Consider the following 18,208-nt stretch of genomic DNA (forward strand, 5'->3'; position numbering starts at 1 on the left):
TGCTGTTGTGCCAGGGAAGGCAGTAGATGATGGTCCAGGTACTTGGGACCCTATCATCCATTTGGGAGACCCCAGTGGAGTTCCTGTCTGCTGAGTTTAGCCTGCCTCAGATCTGGGTGTTGCAGCCATTTGGAGAGTGACCCAGTGAATGGAAGGTAACACACACACTCTCTTTCTCTCTCCTGCCCTCTCTTTCTCTCTGTTACTCTGCGTTTAAAATACATAAATGTCTTTTTTTAAAAAGATTTATTTATTTACTTCGAAAGTCAGAGTTACACAGAAAGAGGAGAGGCACAGAGGGAGGTCTTCCATCCATTGGCTCACTCCCTAATTGGCTGCAATAGCTGGAGATGTGCTGCCGAAACCAGGAGCCAGGAGCTTCCCCTGGGTCTTCCCATCCAGGTGCAGGGGCCCAAGAGCTTGGACCATCTTCTGCTGCTTTCCCAGGCCATAGCAGAGAGCTGGATCAGAAGTGGGGCAGCAGGGTCTCGAACTGGCACCCATATGGAATGCTGGCACTTCAGGCAATGGCTTAACCTACTATGGCACAGCACCGGCCTCAATAAATGTCTTAAAAAAAAAAAAAAACTGGATTAAAGCTTTTTTTCTGCGATCTTTTCCGCCATACTAGTAAATTCCACTAATTGGTTTTTGAAAAACACCTCCAATGCTCATTCCTTCAAAAATGTATTGAAATTTGACATCCTGACTATATAAAGTGTGGATTCTTTCTTTCATTTGTTAAATATGGAAAAAACAGCCTTTGTTCTTTTTTTTTTTAAGATGTATTTATTTATTTGAGAGGTAGAGTTACCGACAGAGAGAGCTCTTCTATCCACTGATTCACTTCCGAAATGGCCACAATAGCCAGAGCTGAGCCGATCCAGAAGCCAGGAGCTTCTTCTGGGTCCCTCACAGGGGTGCAGGGACCCAAGCACTTGGGCCATCTTCTACTGCTATCCCAGGCCATCAGCAGGGAGCTGGACTAGAAGTGGAGCAACTGGGCCTTGAACCAGTGCTCATATAGAATGCTGGCACTGCAGGTGGAGGCTTAACCTACTACACCACAGCACTGGATCCTGTTATCACTCTTAAAAATTGAAGATTAGAAGGCTCAATATTGTTAACATGTCAGTATTACCCAAAGCTACCTACAGGTTCAATGTAATCCAATTTTTTTTCTCAGAAGTAGAATAACGGCCTAAAATTATTATTATTTTTTTTTTACAGGCAGAGTTAGAGAGAGAGAGAGACAGAGAAACAGAGAGAAAGGTCTTCCTTCTGTTGGTTTACCACCCAAATGACTGCTATGGCCAGTGCGCTGTGCCAATCTGAAGCCGGGAGCCAGGTGCTTCCTCCTGGTCTCCCATGCGGGTGCTGGGTCCAAGTACTTGGGCCATCCTCCACTGCCTTCCTGGGCCACAGCAGAGCTGGACTGAAAGAGGAGCAACTGGGATAGAATCCAGCACCCCAACCAGGACTAGAACCCGGTGTGCCAGCGCCACAGGCAGAGGATTAGCCTAGTGAGCCGCGTCGCTGGCCACAGCCTAAGATTCATATGGAATTTCAAAGGACCACAAATGGCCAAGACAATCTTGAAAATGAAGAATGAGGTTGGATGTCTTACACTTCCTGATTTCAAAAGTGATTGCAATGCTAATATCAAAATTGTGGTACTGGCATAAAGGCAGAATAGAGAGCCCAGAAATAAAGCCTTGCATATAGGGTCAAATGATTTTCAACAAAGTTTCCAAGATCATTTAATGGGAAAGAACAGACAGCGTGAGGAGGCAGCACTGTGGCACAGCAGGTTAAGCTGCCACTTGCAACCTGGCATCCCATATCGGAGTCCTGGCGGCTCTTCCTTGTTTACAGATCCAGCTTCCTGCTAAAGCAGCTGGGAAGACAAAGGATGTGGTCCAATTACCAGGGCCCCTGCCTCCCATATGGGAGACCTAGATGGAGTTCCTGGTTCTTGATTTTGTCTTGGCCCAGATCCAGCTGTTGCAGGCATTTGTGGAGTGAATCAGCAGATAGAAGATCTTTCTCTCTCTGTCTCCCTCTCTCTGTGTCACTATGCATTTCAAATAAGCCCTTAGATTGCAACAACAACAACACACACACACACACACATACACACACAAATAGCACCAGATTAACTGGACATCCATTTGTAAAAGCACCGCACCTAATACCAAATACCAAAATTAACTCAAAATGAATCAAAGATATAAACATAAGACCTGAAAGTATAAAATTCTTGAAGAGTTATAGGGAAAACTTTGTGACATCACAAGTGACATTTTCTTAGATATGACACCCAAAACCCAGGCAACAGAAGAAAAATAGATAAATTAATTGTATTATATCAAAATAAAAAATGTCTGTTCTTCAAAGGATATAACTGACAGAATGAAAAGGCAGCCTACAGGATGAGAGGAAAATATTTGCAAATCATATATCAAGTAATGGGTTAATATCTTCTCACAACTCAACAATACAATTTTTAAAGTGGCTAAAGGTCTTGAATAAGTATTTCTCCCAAGAAGCCACACAGACAGAGGAAGGGAGAGATGTAACTAATAAGAACACAAAAAGAGGTTCAACATCACCAATCATTAGGTAAGTGCAAATCAAAACTACAGTGAAATATCACTTCACACTCTTAAGCAGGACTGCTCTTTAAAAAAAGGAAAATAGTAAGTAGTAAGTGTTCATAGGGGTGCAGAACCTTTGTGCACTGTTGATGGGAATATAAAATACTGCAGTCTATAGAGAAACAGCATGATGTTTCTTTATTTAAAGATTTATTTATTTGTTTGAAGAGTTACAGAGAGGCAGAGCGCGCGCGAGAGAGATGTTCTCTTTACCTAGGGTGATTTTCCACCACTCTCAGTATGTTCCATCTGGTGGTTCACTCCCCAGATGACTGCAACAGCTGGAGCTGCGCCCATCTGAAGGCAGGAGCCAGGAGTTTCTTCCGGGTCTCCCATGTGGATGAAAGGGCCCAAGGACTTGGGCCATCTTCTACTGCTTTCCCAGGCCATAGCAGAGAGCTGGATCGGAAGTGGAGCATCCAGAACTAGAACCAGCGCCCATATGGGATGCGGGCACTGCAGGTGGCCCACAGCGTGGGCCCCAGCATAATGATTTCTTAAAAAACAAAACAAAATAAAAACAAAACAAAATAAAAACTAACAATAGAAAAACTATATGATCCAGCATTTACACTTCTGGGTACATTTCCCAGAGAATCAGAAGCAGGGTCTTGAAGAGAGAGTTGTACACCCATGTGCTCACGGTAGCATTATTCACTATAGTTAAAAGGTGGCAACCGGTGAATGGGTGAATGTATAGACAAAATATGATACACTTGCAATGGAGTATTATTGAACCTTTAAAAAAGAAAGAAATTCTGATATGCTAAATATTACACTGAGTGAAGTAAGCCAGTCAGAATGAGACAAATGCTTTGTGATTTTACTTATGGGAGGTATCAAAACTAGTCAAACTGATAGCAGAAAGTGCAATGGTGGCTGCAAGAAACTGGTAGGAGGGTAATGGAGATTTTATTTTTTACCCAGCACAGAGTTTCAATTTTGCAAAATGAAAATGACTCTAATGGTAGAAGGTGGTTGCATATCCATGTGAATTACATTAAAACCACCGAGGTGCACCCTGAAAATGGTACAGATAGTACATTTCACTATGTCTATTTAAATGAAAAGATTTCTAACTCCTTCATTAAATAAAAATAATTGCAGAGACATCTAACAAAGAAAGACTGGAGACTTTAGAGCTCTTATGCTTTCTGGTTCTTGAATGATTTTAATCTCATTTCCCTGGTATACTTCTTTGTTCCTTTAGTCGAATAGTAAGCTAATACTGTGAACTTCTCTACTGCCAGAAGTCTGGGTTCTCACTGTCTTTTCCGCTGCCTCCTTGCTTTCTAAAGAGTTGATGCACTCAGTGCTACCTGTACTAAACCGCATCTGTCCCTCTGGGATGGCTTACTTTCCAGTAGGGAGTATTAACAAGAGAGGGGACAATCACAGTACAATGTGGTGCCGTAATTTTCTAAAAGTGCACCAGTTGTCCTACAGGGTTGATTTCAAGAGAGCTTCCGATAGTGCATTACCACATGGGTTATCAAGCAATGTATGCTTATAAATTGTCTAAAGCCTTTCAATTCTATTTATTTATTTATTTATTTATTTACTTACTTACTTACTTACTTACAGGCAGAGTGGACAGTGAGAGAGAGAGACAGAGAGAAAGGTCTTCCTTTGCTGTTGGTTCACCCTCCAATGGCCGCCACGGCTGGCGCGCTGCGGCCGGCGCGCTGCGGCCGGCGCACCGCGCTGATCCGAAGGCAGGAGCCAGGTGCTTCTCCTGGTCTCCCATGGGGTGCAGGGCCCAAGGACCCGGGCCATCCTCCACTGCATTCCCGGGCCACAGCAGAGAGCTGGCCTGGAAGAGGGGCAACCGGGACAGAATCTGGCGTCCCGACCGGGACTAGAACCCGGTGTGCCGGCGCCGCAAGGTGGAGGATTAGCCTAGTGAGCCACGGCGCCTGCTCAAAAGCCTTTCAATTCCAATTTGACAGGGTATAAACTAAAATATCAAGAACAATAGCCCACCAAAATGAGAAGCTATTTGGGTTCAAAATAATTAAATGGGAATGGGATCAGGATAGAGATGACATGATTAATATGAAAAACATTCCTCTGGGATTTATACAGAAACAAACGTCAAGCTGTGGGGTCCTCAGGTATGCCCAAGAGCTATCTAGCAGATGTTTGAAGGGTCAAGAAAGATAGGGTTATAGTTATTAACTAAGTAAGGAAACTGCCACTAGTTGTTTGTTTGTTTGTTTTTAGTGGTCAAGAATTAAGTCCATGGTCCTCATGATGTCATTCACTTGTATTTAATTTGAGCAGAAAAACTAACAGATGAACTCAAGGCAACTCTAAATCTTCCAATATGACTGCTTGAAAAAAATTACCACAAATGCAGATGCTTTAGCTGGAAAAGTTTCCTTCACAGCTTGGCCTCTGGGTTTTGTTACTGCCAACCCAACCTAGCTGGGAAAAATATTACAGTATGTGTGAGTAACTAGGGCCCCATTGCACCCATCGTTGCTTAATATCTAAAAGATGCTTAAAATATTAGAGTAGTATACTTTATTCTTTCCGTTTATTCTGTATGATTATTATTTTTAATTATTTGAGAGAGAAAGATCAAAAGCAAGAGAGAGAGAGGGAGAGAGAGAGAGGAAGTTCTATCCACTGATTCACTCTTCAAATGCCTGCAGCTGTCAGGGCTGGGCCAAAACAAATCTGGCACCAAGATTTCAATCTGTGTTGACCATGTGGATGCCAGGAACTCAGCTACCTGAGCCATCTCCACTGCTCCCAGCATGCATATTAACAGGAAGTTAGTGTTGGGAGCCAGAGCTGTGACTCAAACCTAGGCACTCCGACGTGAGATGCTGGCATCTTAACTGCTAGACCAAATGCCTGCCACCAAATATTATTGATTCCTTTAAATGTTCTATTACATTTTTTCTATTGAGAAAAATGCATAGAACAAGGTTGCAATGCTTTCCTTTTTCTTGAGCACTATTTGTTTAAATGTAGGTAAAGTGAAATTTCTAATAATGATATAAATTTTGCAGCTCCTCCTGTTTATTGTCATGATGTAACTCAGGTCTGTTAACCTTGAATACATGACGGGCCCTGCTTTGGTGTTCACATTTTAAAATTTCAAGATGTTTTAGTAAACAGAGTTATTGTTTGAGTGGACTTTTTCAAGTATTGAGAGTAAGGCATCTTCCAAATTCAACTGGATTAGGAAAGATAAAAAGATAAGTGACCATTTTAGCTACATAAAGATTTTGAGTAGGATTTTTAATTTAAAATTTTGGCAAACGTATCCAGTCTTTTCCCCTAATCTGCTTTTCCTGGGTCCTGGATTTCAAAGAATAAGGTCGTCGTCATCACGTCAGCTGAAAACCTCAGACTGTGTTGACTCCACTCTGTCCTCACCCCACCCGCACCGACTTTAGTTTTTACTCATCTTATTTCTGCTTTTTTGGAGAATCTCTTGTTGGCTTCCAGCTTGAAGCCTACAGGATTACTGAAACAGTCTTCTTGCTCTCACTCACCCTGTCCTCCCCACAGTGCTACTCGGATTCATTCCTACAACTTCCTGTTGTCAGTTCTGCTTTTTGAGGGTATGTCTTTATGGAAGACATGCAAAGACCCCTTCACAATATGATTCTCCAGTATTTTATCCCACTACCACCTTTCACAGCCCGAAGATTCTAGGCCTTTGATTTTCAACATCATGATGTTTTCTTTACCTAGGGTGAGTTTCTTTTTCTTTCTCTCTCTCTCTCTCTCTTTTTTTTTTTTTTTTTTTTTTTTTTTTTACAGGCAGAGTTAGACAGTGAGAGAGAGACAAAGAGAAAGGTCTTCCTTTTTCCATTGGTTCACCCCTCAACTGGCCGCTACCGCTGGCGCATTGCAGCTGCTGTGCTGCGCCAATCCGAAGCCAGGAGCCAGGTGCTTCCTCCTGGTCTCCCATGCGGGTGCAGGGCCCAAGCACTGGGGCCATCCTCCACTGCCTTCCTAGGCCACAGCAGAGAGCTGGACTGGAAGAGGAGCAACCGGGACAGAATCTGGCGCCCCGATCATCATTAGAACCCGGAGTGCTGGCGCCGCAGGTGGAGGATTAGCTTAGTGAGCCACAGCGCCAGCCTAAAACTATAACGTTTTATAAGTTAGATTCTTGAAGTAAGGCAATTTAGCTACTCTTGGATAATACAGTGCATTTTTTAATTCTAAAAGGTAGAATTAAGTTGAGTAATCTCAAAATGATTGTCATAAAAACTATATTACGAAAGTGTTAAAAACTTGCTATGTTGCGTTGTGATTAGCTAATTTCTGAATATTAAGAAATCTGCACACACAACCTGACAACCACCTTCCATTGTCTTTTGTCTTACCTGGTGTCCGCTTTTGATGCTTTGACCTTGGTTTTTCCATGTGAAACAACCCGTGCAGGAAGTAGTTACTGCACACTGCCCTCTGCCGAGCCACCAGGGTACACTGGGGGGAAACGCAGAGCTCAGAGTACTGTTCACTCTCTGTGCCCGGGGTGCCAGCAAGTGCCAAAGAATGATGTCACGCTTTGTGATGTGATCACTTCTTTCAATTGTGTGCTCTCATGAGCCTACCCATTCTTTCCATGCAGGTCATCAAACAGCCATCAGTTGGTAAAATTTTCCTCTTCACTTAGCCAAAAATGGGTTCAGAATAGTTATAATGAACTGCACTAACCCAAACTTTAAAAAAAATTAATACCATTACTCCCACTGTGACATTTCCCTCAATCTTCAAATATCCCCCAAAACATTGCATGAAAGTAGTGGCAAAAAAACATCTTGTGTTTAGTTCGCAGAGAAACCAGACTCCTTGTAATGGACATGCTAAATTCTCCTACACTCACATAAACAAGTCCTATTTCATATATAAAAATATGGAGCCTTTTTGTTCTTGAAGAGAAAGCCAAAAACCAAATCACTAGTCTAATAACATTCGAAGGACTGTTTGCTTTGGAGAGACCACAAGCCGTCTGGCTCTTGACCAGATTAAAGTGCCATGGTGCTGGGTGATATTCCTCACTTACGCATTCCCACCTGATGAGCTCCATCTGAGGCTGAACAAGTAATGAGGTTTCAGAGTAGACCTGGGACTCCTCACTTCTCAGATCCTGAGAGGAAGACCAGTCAAGCACTGTCCAAGGAGGCATTTCATTATCTTTTGTAATCAGCTCTACCCGCTGCCTGTGCACAAGCGTGCTTGTCGATTTCTTATCCTATTCCGAACTTCAGGGAGCTACACTTTCTAAGAACAATACACGTAAACTGATGGTTTTCAAGTGACATTTCTTTTGTGAAGAAAAAAAAAAATCCCTGTAGGAATAGAGAATCACAGCCCTCCTGTTAGATGGAGGGCCAATCTTACCAGAATAATGCCCTTTTATCAAGCTTTTGAAACTTTAAACTCCAAAGCAACTAATTTATCATCCAGAATGTTATAAAACTGAAATGTAATTTTTCCTCATGTTATTTATTATGCAGCTGAAAGTTTATGCTAGTCTGAATTTTCTGAAGTTGTGTACATGCAAATTCAATAAAGTGTTTTTTAATTTTTGTTTATTTATTTTACTTTCAAATAAGAATGACGTATGCAGGAAGGTTTCTTCTGATTTGATCTCCTTGTCTATGGAACCTGATTGTATTAGCTAAGAAGTGCACTGTGGTGTTGAGAAGCAGCAGTGAGAGGGAACATGCTACCTTTGCTCCTTACTTTAGGAAATCTTGGAGTTTCGCATCATTAACTATGATGTTATTTGGAGAAACTTGGTGAAGCATGGATTTCAATGGGATAAATGTAAAGACAGGAAGATGACTTAAAAATGTGTCCAGAAAAATCAGGGAAATATGTCAAATGGCCATTGGCATTGTGGATCAGAAGAAAAGGACAGAGATATGAAATCATGTTGAAGGTTAAGCAATGAGAATTTGGTGACAACAGACAATTAAAGCAAAACTAAAATCTAGAGGGACTTGGTTTTCTAACTAGGCTGACTTACTACCATCGAGGGAGATGGGACTATGGAAGAAAGAACAGGTGTGAGCAGGGAAACTGATGCATGCCTTTGGGCTGTGGTGATTGTTCTCTCCTCTGTCTTGGGCCAGAAGAAAATGTCGATCAGGCAGTGACATTTATGAACACGACATCTTGTCTACACGATTTGAGACTTTTGGCGATATTCTGAACCGAATATATACATTTCAATGTTACTTCCCAGACTTTCATTACTTTCTGCAAAAATGTAATGAGAAATAAGTTATTTTAGAAATATTTTCAGGGGGCCGGTGCTATGGCACAGTGGGTTAATACCCTGGCCTGCAGTGCCGGCATCCCATATTGGCACCAATTCTAGTCCCGGCTGCTCCTCTTCTGCTCCAGCTCTCTGCTATGGTCTGGAAAAGCAGTAGAAGATGGCCCAAGTCCTTAGACCCCTGCACCTGTGTGGGAGACCCAGAAGAAGCTCCTGGCTCATAACTTTGGATTGGTGCAGCCCCGGCCACTATGGCCATCTGGGGAGTGAATCAGTAGATGGAAGACCTCTCTCTCTGTCTCTTCCTCTCTCTGTAATTCTTTCAAATAAATAAAATAAATCTTTAAAAAACTTTTCAGTTCTGATTTTCATATAGGCAAAAGTAGAGTGGACAATAGATGTTTTCTCATTTAAGAAATATTTATTTAGTGTTTCTATAAAAGACATTATTTTAGATGTTAGGGATGCAAAAATAAAATTGTAATCCATGTCTTCAAGAAGTTTACAATATATTTAGCTAAAGGTTAAGCAAATTATTACAATATACTTTAAGAATAGCTATAGTAATCGTTCCGATAACATGTGATGAAGTCTGCGAAAATGGGCGACTAAGATAATCCGAAAGTTTCCAATAAGATTTTAAAGAGGAGATGAGTCTAAGCTGAGTCTTCAGGGATGGACAGTTTCTGCTTAGGAGAAGGGGACACAATTACGCTTGAAAGAGAAAATAGTAGGTTCGTGGGGCCAGCGCCATGGCTCACTTGGTTAATCCTCCACCTTTACAGTGCCAGCATCACATATGGGCACCGGGTTCTAGTCCCAGTTGCTCCTCTTCCAGTCCAGCTCTCTGCTGTGGCCCGGGAGGGCAGTGGAGGATGGCCCAAGTTCTTGGGCCCTGCACCGCATGGGAGACCAGGAGGAAGCACCTGGCTCCTGGCTTCGGATTGGCGCAGCGCCGGCTGTAGCGGCCATTTGGGGAGTGAAGCAGCAGAAGGAAGACCTTTCTCTCTGTTTCTCTCTCACTGTCTGTAACTCTACCTGTCAAATAAAAAAAAATAGTAGGTTCATTAAACAGAGATGAGAAGGCTTCAGCTATGGAGAAATTTACAAGTGGTTTAAATGTGCCACTCTGATATGTGCCACCAGATTGACCTTCAAGGTGGATCCTTTTCCTGGCTACAGGCAGTACAGGTAGCAAGCTATAGCTCTTACCTCTTTTTCTATCAGCCCAGGTATGAAGCACTTTTGTTCCAAAGGTCCCACTTTTGCTAGGGAAATCTGCCTCTGGTGAATGAAAGAGCTGGGAACACAAAGGTTTGGTCATTTCAACATCATGCAGGACAACTCTGATAGACATAATTTGTTCAAGGGCTTGTGGCAAATGGGCTGAAACTACATTGTGTCTGCATTATAATCCTGGCACATTTCCCTAATAAACATCTTGCTCCTGCTTCCTGAGAACATGATCCATGTCATTTATCACCCGGATTGGTTCAAGTGAGTAGGTGCTCAGATGGATTTGGGCCTGGGCCATTCATTGTCTGCTGACACTGAAAACCTTACGACTGGTGGTACAGGGAGCACAGACAGCCTATGACATGAGGTAAGAGTACAGTTATTAAATTTTCGCTGCAAGTAATTTGGCCAAATGAATCAGATAAATCGGATGTTTGAGATCGATGAGGAATAAAGTAGCAATAAAGATCACCAGATTGGTTGGCTATTGCTATGCAGCATTGATGCTGAAAAGAAAGATAATGAACACATGGGAGTGAAAAACAAGAAAATAAAAGAGAAATGTTGATGCCAGTGGACTTCTTAGATTGCATATAAAGGAGTCGTTATTTCCTGGGATGGGAGACTAAAAGAAGCTGAGGATTAAGACCAAGATTTATAGGCAGAATGGATGAACTTCAAAGATGGTCAAATGCCAATAAAAAACAGACAATCAATAACAAGAAAAGAGGAAATGCTGGGATTGCCATGACCGATGGTTGAGAGAGGGAATAGGAGGCTTAGGAATACAGGCATGCTGGAATGAATACATACAATTATGGCTGGAGGGCTGTGACATAAATATGTGCATTAGGAAAGACCATACAATGAATGAGCTGGTGGGAGGAACACCAACAGCCCTGTACCACTACTTTAGCCCAGAGACGTCAGCAGTACAAGCTATTACAGAACCCGACTCCTTGACAGCAAAGGAGATACCAGAACTTCTGAAACAGAGACAAAGCAGGGGCACTTACCTGCCAGAAGCCAGAGATTTTATTGTAGTGATCAATAAGGTCACCAATGGCAGCCAAAACTCGCAGAATTATGGAAAACGTCAATAGAATGTAACAAGCCTGTGAACAAAATCAAAGGACACTAATGATAAAATCAATCAGCATGGATCAACAGAATTCAAGCACAGGTAAGTGGGAGGCTGAAGGGGGCCATCACCGTTAGGTATCCTGATCCTTTTCTCAGTTCTCCAGCTTATGTGCTCAAGGTAATTTTCAAACCTGGAATCCACACACTGAAATGGTTGTATCTCCATGGGGATGGAGCCTGTGATGCCATGGCAGGTGTAACTGGAAATGATTCCCACAATCTTCCCTGAGGGACTGAAGACCATTGACTTGGGTGACATGCACTCAAAAACACTTCAAAACTAACTGGACATTCAGCTGACGTTGATAGCAGGAGACCTACCACACCGTCAGGGAGCCCACAGTGCGGGTGCTAGCATATGAAGGGCCGCTAACAAATGGAGTTCCAGTGTGGTTCTTGTAAAAATCAGATGGACCCGCTAGGTCAACATGTAGTCACCCTCATGACAGTTACTTTGTAGGATGCGGTATCTATTAGAATTAATCTGCTTTGTCAGAGCAAATCAACGTGGCCTTTGGTAGATGGTATGAGGCCATGGTTTTGGTAAATTAATTATTATTCATTCCACTCAGATTACAGGATCAGAAATCATTCAGTGCATATTCTCAATCAAAGAATAAACATGCAGTAGCAGCTTTGAAGTAGACCAAGGAGAGTAAAAGAGTTTCTTATGGAATTGGATGTGAAAGGAATCAATGGTTATTCCCATATATGTTTGATCTTAATCTTTGTAATAGAATCCTTGAGTTTAAGCAAGGTACCAAGTTTCCCAACCAATTAAGACATTTCAAGGGGCTGGAGCTGTGACATAGTGGATGCCTGGCCTGCAGCGCTGGCATCCCATATGGGTGCCGGTTCAAGTCCCAGCTGCTCCAATGCCAATCCAACTCTCTGCCATAGCCTGGGAAAGCAATGGAAGATGGCCCAAGTCCTTGGGCCCCTGCACCCACGTGGGAGATCAGAGGAGGCTCCTGCCTCCTGGCTTCAGATCAGCTCAGCTCTGGCTGTCGTGGCCATTTTGGGAGTGAACTAGTGGATGGAAGATCTTTCTCTCTCTTTCTGGCTCTACCTCTCTCTGTAACTCTGCCTTTCAAATTAATAAAATAAATCTAAAAAAAAAAAGACATTTTGCAACTTCCCTTGCAGCTAGGTATGGCTATGGGCAGTGTTTTGGCCAACGAGATGTCAGTTGATATTGTGTCTTCTGTGCCCTGCTCTTCAGTTCTCTCCTATTTTCCTGTTAGAACACAGATATGATGGCAGGAGCTGCAGCATGTGTATTATTCCATGGGAAGGGAGGTGTGTGTAGAAAACAGGAGAGAAAGCAGGTATAAGGGGGCAAGGTCTCCATGGAGCCATTATATCAATTTTATTCTTATGTTGTGTGAGATGGAAATAAAGACATTTTATTAAATACATGGCATTTTGGAGTCCTTTTTTTAAATGTTGTTTTATAAGGAACCAGGATTTTTTTTAAATATTTACTTATTCATTTGAAAGGCGGGGTTACAGAGAGAGAGAGAGAGAGAGAGAGAGAGAGAGAGAGAGAGATCTTTCATATCTGGTTCACTCCCCAACTGGTTGCAACTGTTGGAGCTGCACTGACCCAAAGCCAGGTTCAGGAGCTTCTTCTGGGTCTCCCACACAGGTGCAGGGGCTCAAGGATTTAAGCCCATTCCCACTACTTTCCCAGGCCATAGCAGAGAGCTGGATGGGAAGTGGAGCAGTCTGGACTCGAACCAGCGCCCATATGGGATGCTAGCTCTGCAGGTGGCGGCTTTACCACTACACCACAGTGCCAGCCCCTGGAATCTTCCTTAATAGCTGAAACTAAAGCCCAAATAATGCAGATGCTTACAAAAGCAATTGAGGAAGGAGGTATAATGGTTTTGTGGGGGATAGAGAAATAATTTTAATTTTTAAAAAATTATTTATTTGAAAATCAAAGTACACAGAGACAGGGACATATGGGCATGCGTGTGCACACACACACACACACACACACATCTTTGATTCCCTGGTCTACTCCCCATTTGGCTGCAATGGCCATTGCTGAGCCAGGCCAAAGCCAGGAGCCAGGAGATTTACCCAGGTCTCCCACATGGGTGGTGGAGGCCCAAGCACTTGTGCCATCTTCCACTGCTTTCCCCAGGATATCAGCAGAGAGTTGGACTGGAAATGGAGCAGCTGGGACTTGAACCAGTTCCCATATGGAATGCTGGTGTTGCAGGCGGTGGTTTTACCCTGTATGCCACAACGTTAGCCCCTAAGTTTAATTGTTTCAGAGCAATTTCAATTTTCTGTAGGATATCCAGGTCATATCTAGCAAGCAGCTATAAAATCTCTTCTGAACTGAAAACATAGTTCTGTACTACAGAGTTTAAAAACAAGAAAACTTCCATGGGATCATCAAAATAGATGTGTTACATAGGTTTTGGGTAGGCATGCAGAATGTATTCACACAGATTGGGAAGAAAGAAGCTATCTGTAGGTTCAGAGTCACTTACATGAAGGGATACAGTCTGTGTGAGTAGAAAAATGTACTCATAGAGAATGGCTAAATATGAATGAGAAGAGAACAAGACAGAACCTGGAGATGAGCTGCTCTGAAGTAGAGGGTACAGGTAGAGGAATCAGATGAAGAGTGGTAGGAAGAATCAGGATACAAGAATTTTGTTGAGGTTGATGGGAAATTGATTTTCTAAGGATTGTGACTTGTGGTCTCAATGCGTGTATATTTTAGTGAATAAATATAATTGGGGTTAGATATATCTTTTAAGTGGTAATTATAAAGCATATTCATGTCACCACATTAAGGTAACAGTAAACATTGTTTTCTATTAAAAACTGGGGAGAAGTCAGCTATGCAGGAGTTAACCACATGGAGGGGACGACCTCGTGTGCTTTCCCAGGAAGTGAAGAGTGTGCCATTCTTCGTATTCTTGATAACTGGGTTCATGCAGTAACTGGCTCCATATTCACTCAGAATCTGATGACCAGTATTTCCATAAGAGCTTAGGTTTGTGGGTATTTTATAAACCTCATTTTACTTAAAAATGACTTCATTAAGCTAGAAGGTAATTATATTGTCATTTAATCTCTAATAAAGACATTATTAACATTTGTAATTTTGGGTTGGAAAATATCAGGCAAATTATTATGTGATACTGGGATTTAAGATACACATCTTGAGAAAATATTCTGACAATTATATAATAGAAGTCAAAACTTAGAATATGAGCATTAGGGAAAAGAAAAAAAAATGCCTTAACTCTTAATGAATTCCCTTCTCAGAATGGCAGTGAGTTTGGGACTTGTTACCAGAGGCAGATCTAGACACTCCAGGTTTAATATAGCCTAGGATTTATGACCTTATAACTATGGCTTCAAGCCTTTGAAAAATGTTATCAATAAAACATTTGGCTATAAGCTTACTTATATTTTAAATTGTAAGCCAAATTTCCTAAAGTGATGATATAGCATATATATTAGGCAGAATTAGTCTCTGATAGGAATACATTTATGTATTTAGATCATCATTCTTTTTTTCTATGTTGGGCAAAAATTTGACATAAGGACACAAAAATCTCTTTTCCCTTTGGAACCATTTACAATCCAAAACCTGAAGAGAAATAAACAGAAGGGACTTTCACTGTTCACATATAATACTTTGCTTTCTCTGGTCTGCTTAAGAGAGTGAGCAAACCCTCAGGAGTATGCTTCTTGGGGTTCAACCATATTCTTTCAGACTCCATTTTTCAAACTTCTGAGTTTTCTCATGATGTGTTAACTTTGTGGTGCACCAAAATTTTGAAAGTTTAGTTCAAACCCAATTTATCTTAGGAGTAGCAACTTTTGCATGGCTTTCTGCCCAGAGTATTGCTTGCTATATCTGCAAAAGTGCTGGAGTAACTTGTAAAGAAGCAATATCACAATTTAATAAGGATGTAAAACCTAACTGGTTTTTTGATTTTTTTTTCAGTATGCATCATGAAAGTAGCATTCTGTAGTCAGAGATAGGGCACTTAATTAACCACTGGGAATTAAAGTGTAATATAGGCTGGCACCTGGCTCACTTGGCTAATCCTCTGCCTGCGGCACCGGCACCCCGGGTTCTAGCCCTGGTTGGGGTGCCGGTTCTGTCCTGGTTGCTCCTCTTCTAGTCTAGCTCTCTGCTGTGGCCCGGAAAGGCAGTGGAGGATGGCCCAAGTCCTTGGGCCCTGCATCAACATGGGACACCAGGAGGAAGCACCTGGCTCCTAGCTTTGGATCAGCGCAGTGTGCCGGCTGTAGCGGCTATTTGGGACGTGAACCAATGGAAAGGAAGATCTTTCTCTCTCTCTCTCTCTCTCTCTCTCTCTCTCTCTCTCACTGTCTAACTCTGCCTGTCAAAAAAAATGTGTAATGTAGGTGTCAAAATTGACCCAGAATATAAAAAAATTCCAACACTGACAATGATTTAATTCCACAGATACAAAGGATTTGTTTATATTTTAAAGAAGTAATGAGGAGTAAAGGGAATAGGGTGAACACACATGCTTTTTTTTTTTTTAATCTGTTGTCACTAATTTTTTTTTCTAAGCTTATGGTTATGGCTTCCTTGTCTTCTGTTTCTGGCTTGAGCTTTTTGTATTAGGCCCTGGGAAGCAATTCATGTTTTAAGATGGTAAAGGAGAGATTCTTGCCGCTTCCCAATTAAATTAAAAGATACAAGTCCAAATGATGGTCAGTGACCATTTATCAAAGAGTAAAAAGGATTGTGCATCCCCTATGGAATGGAGATTTTATAATTGGATAATATGCAGTAGAGAATTCAAAGGACTGGGAAGTTTTTGTTTAAAACTTTCAGAGTTTACTCTTTCTGTCCTTTGTCTACATCCAAAGTTACAAATTAGTATTCGAAGTACATTTCCACATTAGTGAAAATTTAATGTGAAGGCTATGACACGAATCTGACAGATCTTCTCTCAGACAAAGTAGCTCATTTTCAGCCTTGCTGTGGCACAGGTACAGGGAAGGAAGCAGGTAAGGCACTACTCCATTTTAAGAAAATGAGAATTCATTTTCTAACATAGAATAGAGAATCCTTGTACTGGTTGGAACACTTAGGATAGCAATTGGCAGAAAACCTCATTAAAATTAGATTAAACAGTAAGTGGAAATTGTTTGCAAAGATGAAAGTGCCGTGGTGGTAATGCTTTAGAACTGATTTGATCAACAAGCCTTCAGCTCCAGTTCTTTGAATGAGAATGATATCCATTTTGTTTTACTCTCTGTGTAAGTAGCTCTGCTGAACTCTGGTTTGCTTCATGGTAGGAGTTGGTTGTTCAAAGCAACTGGAGTTACCAGTTATCAGTTCCTCCTAACTGCTGTTGAACAATTATCTTGAGTTTAGCCCTTGTTGGATGCAGTCTGAAAACATTCATATGATTTGGGTAATGCCATGCTTGGGTTCAGGAAGGGGTTTTCCCCCCCAGTACTTGTGGCCAGGAGGTTAAGGAAACTAATCCTGGATTAGACCAATCAGGGCTCACTCTTGGGAAAAGACTGGGATCAATTGCACGAAATACACCTGAATGCTACACAGTGATGGAAAAATTTAGTGCATGTTTAGATAATAGCTACCAGGTCCACTGTATTTCCTTTTGCTGCCAACACCTCTCTCCCCCCCTGCCCCATCCCAAAATATGCTACTTTCATCTGGAGTTCCTTATCACCTGGCAACCAATGTCAAGCATCCTACTCCCAACAAGTGCAAAGCACAGATGAAGAGAAAGACTGAAATAACTGTAATGAAAACTTCCAATTAAAAGTGGGATAGATGAAAACAGTACACAGTGGTCCTCGATCCCTCTCATATTCTGTAGTCAGGACAGGACAGTGAGGATTCCTGGCTGGCACTGGTCTGTGTTCTCTGGACACTTACTGTTGTGATCTCTGTGTGCCCTGCAACTCATCTGAGATGACCACCAGGGAAGATCCTCCTTTCAGGAGGCTACAACAGTTTGGTAGCTCATTTCTCATTCGGCTGAGTATAAATGTCAGGGGATAGTCCGATGACTAGCTTGAGGTGTATTTAACAAGCCATTTTCCCTTAAATACCAGGTTTTGTGTCTGTTTGCCTCTTGTTATTCCCACAGGCGAGTAACCAAGGCTGGAGATTATGCTAGCCCAACTTTTTTATTTTGGAATTTCTGTTTCCTTCATGTTCTGCCAGTTTGAGTGTAGTTTAAAGGCTCATCCTAAGATCTCAGTTTTATAGCAATTACATTGTAAATATTTCAAAGATAAACTCGCATGGGAGAGGGATAGGCACCAATAATTTATTCCTTGACTCCATAATGGACATTATGTCTGCAGGTATTTCCATAATGAGCATGATTTTCCCTTTAATTAAACAGAACATTACATTTTTCCATTTCTGCATGCTAGGATCATTGAAAGTTTAGACATTGAAATTTTAAATTTGAAAGGTCATGTACCTAAGGGTGTAGGCTACAGGGCTTGCTAGCTTCTTGTAATCTTGATCACAAAAGGTAGGGATTGTCGCTGAAATAGTTTACCCAATCTTTATCTGTGAACACAGATTCATCAATGAGTGACCTTATAACCATCCATTATGCTAATTATCCACTGATTTTATGGATGAAACCCCATTCTCAGGACATCAGATGTTCATTGGCAGTGATGATATCTGAAGTACTTAAGAGTGGCTACATCAAGTGGCATGCAGACCTTCAGATTAGAAAGCCACAGAATAATCTTGGAGTGTGAATTCAAGATTAGGGCAACCGTGAGCACTGGAATGTAAGGTCAATGTAGTAATACGAATGTATGCATTGATATCACTTTATGTACGCTGAAGTATTTTGAGGTTAAGTATAAAAATAACAGCTGATTAAAACTGATGTAACCA

This window comes from Oryctolagus cuniculus, chromosome 9, assembly GCF_051225735.1.
Source record: "Oryctolagus cuniculus isolate XC-2025 breed Fujian yellow rabbit chromosome 9, ASM5122573v1, whole genome shotgun sequence".
Classification (NCBI taxonomy): domain Eukaryota; kingdom Metazoa; phylum Chordata; class Mammalia; order Lagomorpha; family Leporidae; genus Oryctolagus; species Oryctolagus cuniculus.